The following is a 15,185-nucleotide window of genomic DNA, read 5'->3' on the forward strand; positions in this document are numbered from 1 at the left end:
ATGCTCACTATAGGATGGATGCACACACAAAGTCGTATCCTTTATCCGGTTTCATCCACGTCCCGGGGGAATCATATCCCGGCCGTGTAAAACTAGCCTATATACTTTCTCAGGCTCTAGATTGTCTGAGTACCAGACAGACAAACAGAGTTCCTTTTACATCTATACTAATATTATAAAGCTGAAGAGTTTGTTTGTTTGTTTGAACGCGCTAATCTCAGGAACTACTGGTCCGATTTGAAAATTTCTTTCAGTGTTAGATAACCCATATATCGAGGAAGGCTATAGGCTACTTTATCCCGGTACGGGAAGTAGTTCCCACGGGATGCGGGTGAAACCGCTGGCAGAAGCTAGTTTATAATATGACTATAGATAGGAAATCTAGCAGCCACTAGCTCTTGGTCTATTACGTAATCAGTGATCGGGAGTTCAATTAGGAACTCAATGACGTCACTGTTTGTATGATATGTCACTGTCAATGGCGTTGACAACATGTGATGTGTCAGTACGTAATCTTGTCACGTTATTGACTGGGGATCCATCAAGATTGTTTAACTAAAAGCTATACGAGACTGTACCTAGAATACCTACGCACTTGTCACAAGATATTCTAAAAGTCGAACCTAAAGTTTTTTCTGTGATGTGAACCCATATAGGTATTATATGTCTTTCGTGCTGCTACGCTGGAACAAAAATGTTAAACTGAGCATATTGGCTGTCCGATCTGCATCAAAAAGATATAGAAAATTTTATTTCATCAACGAGATAACTCGTAAACAATACAAAAATGATTCGCATTTCTTAACGCACAAAATTAACGAATGACCATCACCCACTGAAAATGCAAAACTGTTAAAGCTATTCATCATTTCCGTGTAATCTACTTTTGACTGACACCGTACCTATTGTTTGCTTGGTTAATCTGTATTGAAAATGGATTCCGGTTCCACGAAATAAAAATCTTATTAAACGAGTGATCCGAATCGCTTAACAGTGTAAAATATAATTTTGAATCACATCATAATTAATTGTTATCAAAAAACATCTACAATTAAACACACTTAAGTGCCCCAAATTAATGAGTAAATCACCAATATATCAAAGATACACTTCAACGAAAGAACAAGTCCAAAAGTTAATACGCAAATAGATTTATGACCCATTAACATACAGTTTAATTTATACTTCAGCCTACAGTTATAACGTACAATACGCCTCATCAATCATATTTCTTTAAACTACAGTGAAATTTAAACCTTAAATATAAGGATACAAGGTTTACTTTCGGACTATGGTGTCGTTTACCTCTATACAGGGTTACTGGTAAGTAGACCGCATCCTTTCAGGAGGTGATAGTATAGGTCAATACGGACAAATTTGACCCTGGGATACACTGGGCAAAAGTTAACCCGTTTCAAGATAATCGAATTTCAAGATCAGTCGTCTAGGTACACGTATAACTTTTCATTATTAGTTAAAAGTCTCATTTTTGTGGATTTTTGTTTGTTTTTGGATAGAAGATGAATCATTTCATAATAACAAACCATAAAACTGTACAAATCTCAGAGGAAATTATAGCGAACAGAAATTACTTTTTTAGTAGATATTTTCTCAAAAATATTACTTTTCATTTTTTTGTGCAGAATACTTAAAAAACATCTACATTTATATGGCTATCCAAAAAGCCACAAAACACACAAAAATCCGCAAAAACGAGACTTTTAACTAGTAATAAAAATGTATACGTGTACCTAGACGACTTGTAAAGAAAAGATCTTAAAATTCGATTATCTTGAAACGGGTTAACTTTTGCCCAGTGTATCCCAGGGTCAAATTTGTCCGTATTGACCTATACTATCACCTCCTGAAAGGATGCGGTCTACTTACCAGTAACCCTGTATAATATGCACTTCACACAAATTTCATATTAGCTCATTGTGACACAAAATAGTCATTATTCATGCAGATTCGTGTTCAAGCGATTTTGTTTGTTTTATGGCTGAAATGAAATATATATTTATAGATTCATTACTCTTGAATACATAGTTAGAACTAATGTTTCATGACAAGAGTTGGAAACTCAATCACATTTAAGTAAAAATACCAAAAATGTTCACGGCCTTTTTGTATTGAACTCGAAAGACATTATATGTAGGTTTCAAGCACCATTAATACAGAAAAATATTTTAACAGCCCAATAAAAAACAAATTCTACCACAAGTCTCGGTCCTCCCAAATAGGGTAAACCAGGCAATTGTGCCCCACCATTCGAAAAATTGAAATAATAAACGGTGTTATTTAAAACATGTGTATTAAAGTAATTAGCCTTAACCTCTGACTCAATAGGTATAACAATACAGAAAAAAAAACTTCTTAAAAGTAATTAAAATAGCTAAGATCAACGATTTTTTAAAGTCTAGGGTGGGGCACATTCCACGGATACATCAGTCATATGTGCCTCAGTAAAGCATCTAATTTTTTTTGTCTTCTTTCCTTTCCTTCGATTCTTGTTTTATTGTTAATTTGAATGCCACTTTCGTCCATGTTGAAAATTATTTCAGGCTTACCAATTAAATCATTTTCAGTCAACACTTTCAACAACATCTCAAAACACATATCAAAATACATTTTTATGACATCTTCTATAGCTTTTTTGATATTTTCTTCTGTCCATTTTCTTAGATCTGTAGCTTTTTCCTTCCCCATTTCCTAAAATAAAATAAGCGAACAGAATACTTAAAAATTAAAATATAAAACTAACACAGACGTGGGGCACAATACCCGAAAGAAATCGGGGCGCATTAGCCAAAGTTCAGTATAACGTGCCCCACTTGATTTCAACAAAGAAGTTTAAGAAAAACGAAACGCAATTGTAGGTACACAATAATTCAAAGAGGCTAGCTTTAGAATAAAACTTTGAAAACGGAAAAAAACATGAAGCAAACACTTTAACTCAATGTTACAACAGACACAAAACATTTTCAGACTATGATACATACCTTGTGACCACTTTTTCTTCATTAAAACAAATAAAATAACAGCACTGATTTGTTTACATTGACGCCATACTTCTGTCACTAACCCGAACGGACCAAATTAGCGCCAAATTCAAAATGCATCTGTCAGTTCTGCGAGTGGGGCACATTATCGACTGGGGCATGTATGCCTGATTTACCCTACGCTGAAGAGGAACAAACAATAATGACATTGAACAAGAACAAAAAGCTTCAAAGAAAAATAAACAAACATTCATCAAATTAGATTTGATAAATGAAACGAAGAACAGAATCGTTACTAATACAGAGTCTTTACTAATATTATAAATGGGAAGTCTGTCTATCTGTCGGACTTTCGAACCAGAATGACGGAACCGATTTACATGCAATTTGAAACATAGATACTAAAGGCCATACCCAATACTCTATCTATGTGTTGGTTTGCTTAGTAAAGATATAATTTTAACATTAGCTCCATACTAGTAATATCAAATTCCTTTCTAGAAATAAACAAAACAACAGTTAGAATGTTGGGGCGGCCGTAAGTCTAGAGCTTGATAAAGGGCACAGACTATTTTTTATCCGGATGCGATAAGTAGTTCCCTCAAGACGCAGTTGGAACCACGGTCAATACCTAGTTGTACTATACATATATCGTTAAAAGAATCACGGCCAATGTATGTATCTGTTTAGTGTAATTAATTAGCTGCATACGATTGACTGTCGAATTCTTCTGGTTTATGTTGCTCTAATCTAGATCCAAGGTTTTCTTTTGAAGCAATTGTTTTATTTTCAATTGTTTTATAACCAACATTGGTGGTTTCTTGCAACTTTTTTTGACTTTATTTCACTGAGGGCCGATTTTTAGGGTTCCGTACCCAAAGGGTAAAATCTATTATTTTCGCTCCTACGTCCCTCCGTCTGTCTCATGAACCCTGATAGTTAGAGAGTTGAAATTTTCACAGGTGAAATATTTCTGTTGCCGATATAATAACAAACACTTAAAACTAGAGTAAAATAAATAATTTTTATATATACAACAAACGTGATTTTTTTTATCATTTTTGCTCGATATCGATGACGGCAGGTAACAGGTCGATGCGGTTTTATAAATAATGGTGCAGAACCCTTCGTGCGCGAGACCGAGTCGCACTTGGCAATCTATGTGTCTAATTTCTATGCGACATATTTTTTATACAACAGCTGTCAAAACCTCAAATATATTTTTCAGATAAAAGTAATGAAATTTTTATGAAATGTAACATGACATTCACAAATAAAAACCGAGCATAATAAATTAAAAGCTTCATTTGAATATCAAATCATATCAAATTAAAAGCATCATTTGAATCTCGATCACAATATATTTCATTTCCAATAGATAACAATGAATACTCTCAGAATGAGAAACCTAAAATGTAACACGTAATACATTTTACGACATCACGTACGCCGCAAACGAGAATTTCATCTCAACCTTATGAAAACACAACACAATTGTAATGTGCTTTATAACAGAACCTCATTTGATTGTACAGAGAGCAACAAAAGTGCTTAAAATTGCAATATATACCTGTACTTACAAACAAAATCCATAAGTACGTGACATCTATCACGAACAGAGACAGAGAGCAATATAACATAAGCGAATTACAAAGATCACTGGACACACATTTCATATCACAGGACATCCACCATTTTGGTCCAGAAGTGCTGGGTGCCCTCTAATTATTATTTTGCGCCAAAGCTGTAGCTGTAGCATCACTGTTCTTGATGGTACATATTTGAGTTCTAAAAGTCTGTATTTTCATACATATTTGAAGTAATTTATTATTTTATATAAGTTTGATTGTGTTAAGGTTTGTACTTTTGTTTCTGATAGTACACGTACCACAGTTTGTTCACGTCTATACGAAGGTCTCGTAAAGTCATCGTTTGATAATGAACCTGATCTCTCCCGGCTGTCTGGTTTAAGAATAGAAGGTGTTTACCAAACTGTCGATTGTATACGTTCACTCCACTCATCCGTTGTCGATGGCTCTTTAATATATCAGGTGTTAATACGCTTATGAATGGCGAAGGTCTGAGCTGTTCCGATGATTTAATATGATTGGTACGGTGAAAAATTTTGAAGAGTGAAAAGGTATGGCGTAGTCATTATATTTTTTTATAGCTTTTTTTTTTTATTTGACATATTTTATCGTGTACATTTTATATGTTGTTATGTATCTTGGTATTATTTTCTGTGAATATAAACCGCTTATACACTACCACGATATTATTCCAAAGTTTATTATCCCTTCCATCACTCATATATTTCAGCAGATGAAACAATAAACATAACCCCAACTATTTTACGAGGATAAAGAAACAAAGACCCATTTTCACAAAGTTTGGTAAATTACGTCATTCAGAGAGACATATACTTCGGAACTTCATCGCCAATAAACACAGCACGACACGACTTTGGCATAGAATCGGTAATCGCAGTTATAGCACAATTATTACCAGAGTCGTTAGTGTTTGTACTTCGTCTCCACGTATTCCACTGTTCGTTATAAACTCTTTAGAATTCGCGCGTGGACTGGCTGTTACTGATATGCATTTACGCGCAGTGTATTCCGGGCTCCCGAAACAAAAGGTGTTCAGTGCGCAGTGTTGTGCTCCAACAATACAAAATAACTTCTTATGTTAACACAATAGAGTGCAAATCAAAATGTCGGTGAATATTGATATGGAGAACTTTTCTTCGAAGAAGAATTTGAGGCGTCGAACGTTGAACACTATCAAATCGGCTGTGACGGCGCTCAAACAAATCGCAAGTGAGTTCTTCCCAATTCTATTATTCGGAGTACAACAGTTTGTATATACAATGGTTTATTTATCCGTAATGCCGCTTTATATTTGTAGAACTGATGTAAATGCGAGTACTATTTTCGCTTGAGATACAGATAATCAAGGTTTTGAATTTAATCTTAGCTTCTCCATATATCAAATACATGTATTCTTTTAACTGCTACGGTATATATTGTTATCGACATAGGTAAATCGATATTGAAGACTTCAAATGTCGATTGAAGTGTGAAATATTGTATTTCAACGAGCGTTAACATTTATTACAGACTAAAAAGCTCTTAAGTACATCCATTTTTCATATTCTTGTTACATTAAAATTTATCTTTCTCTGCAGATATTTGAAACCCATTATTTTTCCTTAACATTTATTCAAATTCTAATAACGCAAATCCAATATTTACATATTGTGATAACTTCGGTGAGCGAAAATAAACTCGGGAGACCATTAGAGTCGGCGGCTTACTTTTCATAACACTTGGTAAAGTGCGCGGTAACAATTCGTCGAGTATTTGCGAAACGTCAGCTTCTATAATGAAGGTGTCATTCAGGGGCTCAGAAAACCCATTGTGTTTGTCATCTCGCGCCCGAACACGCTCGTCACTCTCCGAGAAACTCTCAAGCGCCTTGTTTGTCAGGAACAGCTATCGTTTGTTGTACACTGAAAACACTTCACAATTCGTTACGTTTTATCTTTCAATCTTTTGTTACACCTGCGTTCGGTTGGGTATCACCGCGAGCCTCGACGTTTACAAATGAATCGCGGCTTACTATTGTCTCTTCATATTGATTTGATGTTATACAAACCGGTGCTGATGAATTATGGAATGAATTTGCATAAACAAACCTTGTTTGCTAAAAGCTTCCTTCGAACGCTGATGCATAATTTAATATAGGCCTTATCCTTGTTGATATTGCCAGTTGGGCATGACATGTAACACGGCAAATTATAGAGAATTTATAATTTGATTCAATGGAATACTTGTAACTTTGTTACTGCTTCAGCGAATGGAGTTTTAAGTAATCACAAGTGTGCAAACCAAGTTGTGATTTAGCTACCCGGCAACTTTGTTTAGCAAATACTGGCGCCCACCGTGGGACTGCAGAGATTGAATTATAAACACGCTTACGAGCTTAAATTACATAAATATTCATGTTTATTCTGTTACTTCTGCTCCATATGTTCCAAGAGAAAAGCTACTAAATATTTGAAATTCATAAAATCGGGATGTTTACAACAAATGTATTTATTTCCGATCCATTCTAATTTGGATTTTAATTACCCAAACTAATAAAGCAGACCATTAATACCCAGAGTTATTGCAGAGTGGATAATATATGTAGTTTTATAGGTTTTCGTTGAAAAATGATTCACAAACTTGATTGAAAATAAACAACGTTTAGAAATTGACCTCAATGCTTGGTTTTTATTATCTTCACATCTAAAACTTATCTATGACACTTAATAATAATAATAGCATGATTGTTTTCATAACACCTTTATTTCCCTTACACCATAAACTTTTTTTTTTAATTTGATAATAATCGTTGAATCCCATAAATAGGGCGAAGTTTCCCCATTTCCCGCCAATACGGGCCGAGGCCTGGCCTTATTTGGCGCGTTTCCTGACCGCCATCTTTTCAATGTGGAGGCCAAACTTATTACCTTCGGCCGATCATTCACCGCATAATCTGTTATCTATTGTGTTCGCTTACTGTTTTATCGACAAAAGAATAGTTGGTTTAAATCAGTTGGTAAGTTTTGTGCGTTTGAATATAACAGCCATGAATCGCCATTTTGTTTTTTGCTTTTCATACTTTTATAAATTGTTGTGGTCGATCGATGAATGCTTTGTAACTTATGCCGTTTTGTTCGGTCGTCGGCTTGGCATGTCATCCTGCTAGAAAGTCAATATTGTCTAGTGTTCATGAGCTATAAAGGTTAACTATAGTGGACTGCATAAATAATAGACCTAATTAGCTTTCCTAAATTTAAATTTCTCACTACCACTATTTCAACTTTTCAACCGCGAATCGCCAGGTCAACGTATTTTCAGCGCTAAAACTGTGAATCATTATCGCTTTATTCCGCAATGAAATGTTGGATTAACTCACATTGATGCATAAATAGTCGATCGTAATTAGGTAACCGTAAAATTGGGTGTTACCAAAACCATTTTGCATGGTTGACTCCTTACATTTGCTGTATGTAAAGGTTTACGCATAATAATTTAGTTATATGGGTACCGATTACATAATTCTATAGGTACATTTTCAATGCCTGTTTATCAAAAATTCAAATAAACCGTCTAAAATTGAAGCGTTGTTTTGAAATGAATATTAACGGCACACGGATTAGCTGAATTTTTACTTCTTGACGTAATTATGAGATGTCACTATTATAGTCCAAGAGATAATCCCCAGTTTAACCAGAAATAAGTGCTCGCAAAATGATCAACGTAACAGACATCAATCATTATAACAAAGCACTTAACCCAATTTTCCTAAATCTTGCCGGATAAGACGTCACTCTAAAATAATAAGTGTCGGTGTTCCCGATACATACAATTTGTAAGCAAAGGAAAAATCCGACGGAATACCGACGGAATTTAAATGACAGAAAGCCCGTTTGAGAGGATTACAGTGCTCTATAAAAGGAACAACTTTCGCTACGAGCTGCCTTTGCAAGTATTCGACTTAATAAGATACACAAATATTTTCATTTACGCTGAATAAAAATTGTTTTTATCTCAATTAAGTTTCGCTCTGACAATTTGTTTCAATCAGCTTTGTGGAGGATTTAACTTTTACAAAATGTGACCAAAATAAATACATACTTCATAATAGTGTTCCATTACTTGTCTGTGCGTGTTTATTTCGATATTCGGGAACTATGCGTTGTTTGTACAACCTCAATAAGGAACTTTGTTCCCCAAGGAATTCCTCACTACACCATTAGTCAATGCTAAATTCATGCAATATATTTCCGTGGTCAAGATAATGATATAGGTCACGAACTCAAGGTACTTCTACTGCCGTGTTTCGTCCAGCTTAGAATTTGTTGGTGCCAACTGATGTTTTGTGTAATTGCAACACAAATACGTCTACTCGTGGCCATTAACTAATTCTCCGCTCGTGCTTACAACGAAATAGAAATGTTTTGTTATTTTCCTACAAAGTTTATTTCATGACTAAAGTGGACAGTGTCTTTGTACCGTTTAAAATAGCAAAGAAAACTTTCAGAATTCATTTTATTTAAACGGTTTAAATGTAATTAATTACTCTAACTAGTATTTATTTTTACCGTTTATTACTTTTTCTTAAAATAGGATAAAAAAATTAAAACACAAATTATTTGGTCCCAGTAGGTATTTTCACAATTGAATGTCTTTCTAGTGAAATATGAGACTTGTTTGCGTATAATTTAGTTTTTATACGTTTCACTTTCATACTGTTTATTTAAGGTAAATTACAAATAAATAGAAAAGTTTTACTGCTATTTATAATCAAAGATGGGATGAGACTTTAATGTTTCTCAGATATACTACATTCAAATGTAATAGTCAAATCAACTCGAAAAACTATGAACAATGTTTCTAACCATGTGAAATGTAACCTTTGAGGACAAACCCATTTGGCTAAACACATATTGTAACGAAACGACTTTTCCCTCGTGTGGATAAAATTAAAATTCACAGAAGCGCGCTTACATTCTCATTCCTTTCTCGCTTTTTGCTAGTTTTTAATCTAACATGCTATCCTAGTATCCAACTGGTGGAAACGCGTCACAGTTTTATCAGCGAACTTGTAGGCAACCAATTAAAAACCAGACGGGCTTGTTCGAGGACACTCGAAGCCAATTTTCGGACGCCTAGCACTTATTTTTTTCGCTTGCCACGCTTCCACGGACAACCATTTCGACTGCGGATGAGTGAAACTTGACGTTAGAATTTTAAGCTATTTTCGGCTTGACCGCTTTGAATACCCTTAACGAACCACTGATGCGAAGTAATAGCTTTCAGAACTACGACCGAGCCTTCAAACGATTTGATTCAAAACTTTTCTTTATAAACTCTTTTTAGGACGGAATTTTTGTTTAAAAACAAGCCGATTGTGGAACATCCATTAAGAGATCAGCTTGCTCAAGTTCTCGTGTACATAATTGCAGTTCACACAGAATTAATTGCTCGGCCTTCCTTAGCGCTGAAGGATTAGCCTCCGTTGCGTGTTCAGAAATAACAAATCAAACGCACCTTTACACAACTTACCTTACGGATAACAGGGAAGAAGGGCTTCCATTAATTTTCATCCGTTTTACTTAAATCACCTCGAATTAGGGATTATTTAGGCGTTTATTGCTTACAACTGCTCTCTCATCCCGCGGGAATCGATTTGGCCCCGGTTCCGTATACTCCCTACTTTAGATAGATTTAATTTGGCACACAATAACGCTGGCCAAATTGGCTTTCGACCTGATTGACCAAACATTATTGCCTATTATGTCTAGTCAGTAAAAGGTTAAGCGGATTGGTTTCTTTAACGGTGCACGGTAAAAGAAACGCTCCTTTGATCTCGGGTTTCTGCAAGTTATTGCAAAAAGAATAAGCAAAGCGGGAGCAGTGAACCGGAGGTGTGTATTTCACCGTGAATTCCCATCAGTGTTTTCACGGCTGCATGCAATATATTTTTTTGACCTTCGACGTGAAGTTCTATATTGGTTTATGCTGTGGTTAACAAATAAATAATAATAAATATGTATTAAACATTACTCGCCTATTAATTGGCTACCACATGTTTCATTCTACAAATAGTGATCAAATCGAACGCCGCAAGCCGATCAAATATACAGATATCAACTGATTTCCATTCTGCATAATCGAAGGAGACAGGAATGGATGGCAGAATATATCAGGCCGGATGACACTGCATTTTACAAGTACCAGAGAATCGATGACGTCACTGCCGCGTATAATATATGAGCCTGTTGAATTTCTCACGAGCTAGGACTTGAAACAAGTCGTAAAGACTCTTGTGAAAAGTAATATAATTTTTCGGGTACGTTTCTAAGCGACACCGACTTTTGTGCTGTTTTATTAGCACTTAACTTGATCCTTCTGCTGTTGGTTAAGTGGTTGTGAGCCTAGTTACGGAATTTGATGTCTAGATCAATTTTGGATAAGAGCTTTTTATACGAAGAAGTAAGATCTGAAGTTACTCTAAATGTTACAGGTTAAGCAAGTGAGTTTTTGCAAGAGACAAAAGTTTTTTCTATTTAGGCACCTAACTTCTAGACAGGAATTGAGGTCTCAAATAAGAGTGTCCGTGAGTCCTATTAATGAGTCGATGCAGCTGTTAGAGTATAAAATTAGAACTTTATACGCAGTTAAGTCACTATACCTCCTGCTTTCTCGTCACAGGATGACCTGGATTTGAACATCAATTCGGTAGGCGGCCTAAATAGTGCAATGAAACTTCCGACTTCTATGAATGTGTTGCACGAATGAAGCATGAGACAATGAACGTCACCGGATTCGATTCCCGAAACTAGGCCAATAATTGTAAAGCCTTCACTTGTTCTGAATATGGATATTCTGCATATGACGCGAGGGAGGCTGTTGCAAACGGTATTAGGTAATTTTCTACGTACCTAGGTAACAACCCACAACACTTACCTACACAAAATAGGTAGGTACCTTATACAGCAGACGAAGTAAGCTTACCTTAGTTTTAAGTAAATGTGTGGCAAAAATTCTTTCGTTGCTTATTTGTGTTTGTTATTTGTTCTACAAAATAGTAAGAGTCTGATGAGTTCTGTTAAATACTTTCAGACAGAAGAAAAAGCTTGTGGAAACCGCTTCTTTTAAACAAGATTATTTTTGTTGTTATATCGACACACGTAAGTACCTACATCAACGTTGCTTAAAGTTTTAATACACTTATCTTACTACATTTACATATACCAAATTTAAAAGAAATAATATTATACTTATCTACATTTTCCCCAGCACCCAGAGTGTCACTTTCATTATAAATACCATGTATTTTTTTATCATAAGTCACCGTCTAAAATGGGTCCCAAAAGAGAACAACCTTATCTTGTTGCGAAAATTCTTTCATTTTCTTCGCCACCAGTTTTTCGTTTTTTTTGGTAGTTTTTCACCCCCGAGAGCGAATGACGTCACATGTGATTGATAACACCTCCCCTTGATTAATATTTTATGTAATCTAATAAAATACATTAATTCTACACATGCCTTATTATGCCGTATAAAGATTTTAGTGGAAAGCCTTAACCTTTGCGAAAATTGATTCTTTTTATGTTCTTTATGGAGTTTTGTACTGGTTTTTATTGTTCGGTTGATTAATCGTAGGTGTTATCATAAGGTTAAGGTATACTCGTGCGGTACGAATTAACGTAAGAAAGGTTTAAGGGTGCGAACACTTACAAACGGAAACTTGTATAGCTACTCACCAACATGATTATTTCAAAGGTGCTTCGTTATAAGGGCGGTTCTTAAAAATAAAAGTCCATTTCAGTATACTTTATTGAAACATCAGCACAAAAAAATACCTTTAATTCAAACAGCGTTCAGAGTGTACTCAGATCGGTTTACCACAAGATACACTCCACAGCTCAGTTATTGTGTAATGCATACAAACTAAAATGCAGTCCAAATACAACCACACGTTTATGACATTGCATGCACTATTCCTAAATAGAACACGCGAACTGAATTGACAAAGACCAAAAGCTAAGTCTATATGATATAAAGTTAGATAGATAAAACATTTATTCAGACAAACAAAAAAACACCACAAAGATACACAATAAGAAAAATAACGATAATGTCATGTAACAAATCGAATACATTATGAAAACGATGTATATCTAAACAAAATAAGAAGTAGGTAAGCCATTTACTCGTGAATAGAATAGGTAAGTACTTTACAAAATAACTGTTAAAAGTTGAATAGTTGAAAGAACAGGGAGGGCTTAGGCAAATACCTCTTGATAAGAAAATTACGAATTCAAGGCGAACTTAAAATTACTCAATTAATTTTCCCTATATTGAAAAATGCGATCTATTCGATATTGTGCTTAAATAATAACGGTAGCCAATTTTGTTTAGATAAGATCATAATAACTGGAGCTCAGGTTTTGTAAAATATTTACTAGATCAGATAAACGATTTAGTAACATGGCTTCAGCAAGTCAGAGAAACATTTTTTGTTTTTACCCTAAAGGCTCCGAAACTAATAAACCGATTAAAAAAATCTATCACTGTTAGAAAACTTCACTATATAAACCGCGGAAAACGGCTAGATTTAAATACAAGACAAAATGGATTTTATCACGTGCTCAACTCAATTAACCAAGAATGGTGACCGGATTTTCTTAATTTCAAAAGCTCAACTTAATTGTATAAATTATAAAAAGGTATATAATTTCCATAGTAAGTAAATTATGACATGCTAAGTAATTATATGTCCGTTGAAAATTAAAACATAAGTGAAAAAGCAAGTCACGTAAATTAATTAGCTTCTCAGTTAACGTAGTTTCGCCGGTAAGTCATTCATAATTATTATAATGTTACGCTGTTACGCTCTTTTACATTTTCTCAAGACGAAAGAAGTTATTATGAAACTATTTTCTGCTTACTAAGGTAAATACATATAATTGTTGAATCTTTTTACCAGTTCTCTGAAAGTTTATAAGTATAACGATCACCCATTTTCTATAGCATTTAAGAAGAACACATTAAAAACTATAATTTTGACCCAATTTATTTATTATTATTTAATAGTGGCCAGTAACATTTATTTACTATTAAGAAAAGCATTCACACGCTCATCTCATAATAGGTACGCCAAGACCTATCTTCTTCCAATCTTCTATATAATATCTACCTACTGAAACAGTAATGAAACCTGATTCCATTTTTCACAATTAGACCTAGATTATTTAATTAGTCTGTCTCTCACAAGAAAATATCAGACGCTATAAACAGTGAAACTTCAACAAACTCTCAGGTACATCACAGTATAAAATTATACAGAACGCCAACATTCAACGTTTCATGCTTCATTCCTGCGAGTTATAAAGTACAAATATGCTTGCTTCCACTTTAGAATATTAAACAGCTATGTGTAAGAAGCAAGAATATAGTAAATTAGGAGTAGAATAATTTTCGCGTTACCTTCATTTGAGGGGCGTAGGAAATAAAATGTAGTGGAAAAAGACCCTTGGAATTTACATGGTACATCATGTAGGTAAGATGGCTCTAATACCTTACAAATAGGTGTCTTATAATATGTTTGGGACAATATTAACTATTGAGATTTTTGAGCCTCTATATAATCTGTAACTTTTATTCTGTTGGTTGAAACTTTAGATCGAGTCCTGCATCCTATGTAAAAAATGCCTAAACGTCCAATCAAAGATAATATTAGTATTAATCTATGTATATTCTAGCTTAAACATATAAACACGTGTCTTTGTATACTTTAGGTGATACTTAATTATACATGCAAATACATTACGGGCACTACGCAAATATCTACATTACATTACTGAAGCAACGATGTTATGAAATTTGCCTTTTGTGTTTTGATTACTTGGAGATATTAAAATATGGTAATTAATTCGGTCCTTACAAATCATGCAGTTCTTGAATTTTAAATATTGGAGCATACTGCAAAATTGCAATTATAAAAAAAAAAATAATTACAAAGTTGTGCTTTCGCTGGTCGCTGAGCTTTAAGCACACAAGGAAAAGTAATCATGCACGTTAACATTTCTACAAGTTTTCTGTTGACTCTATCAGATAATAATCTAATGTTATTAGGCAAACAATCCTTAAAACATGTCAACAATAACCCCAAAATATCATACAAACAATCCAAATCTCCGTAACAGTTAATAAAATAAACAATCCACTAGGAATACATAGCGATCGCGTACACAAGATGCTTCGTCCGTATATTTTCAAGCGAATGCAGCGCTACGCTGCAGCGGCTTAAAGAGCTTAGCGACCAACTGCACAACTCCGTCGAATATATTGCTGTGTACAACGGTGATTTCGATTTAATTGAATACATAAGTACTGTTTGTTTATAGTATTGTTTTAATACTGTAAATAAAAGTACAACAATAATTTATATTTAACAGACTTTGTATATCGCATTCAACTTTTCTATACTTAATTAAATGGTTTTCGTTTTTTTTTAATATATTTAATGATCCCCGCTTATTTCAGGGTATCGAACAATGATCACTGTTTTAAAAATGATTGGCGAATTATTGAGAAAAGGAATACCTAATATGTTTTTGAGCTC

At 34.4% G+C, this 15,185-nt stretch overlaps 1 protein-coding gene and 1 long non-coding RNA gene across 2 annotated transcripts in view; one reads left to right on the forward strand and one right to left on the reverse strand.

The window, feature by feature from the left end:
• Positions 1 to 15,185, forward strand: part of LOC124634155 (Kv channel-interacting protein 4-like) — a 129,238-nt gene that overhangs the window by 15,256 nt on the left and 98,797 nt on the right. The gene's annotated exons all lie outside the window — the stretch shown is intronic.
• LOC124633866 lies at positions 2,295 to 3,054 on the reverse strand. The gene is made up of 2 exons (XR_006984788.1): positions 3,000 to 3,054; positions 2,295 to 2,709 (listed from the first exon to the last, which is right to left on the reverse strand). It is a non-coding gene; the product is annotated as an uncharacterized LOC124633866 (long non-coding RNA).

Source organism: Helicoverpa zea, chromosome 10 (genome assembly GCF_022581195.2).
Source record: "Helicoverpa zea isolate HzStark_Cry1AcR chromosome 10, ilHelZeax1.1, whole genome shotgun sequence".
Lineage (NCBI taxonomy): Eukaryota > Metazoa > Arthropoda > Insecta > Lepidoptera > Noctuidae > Helicoverpa > Helicoverpa zea.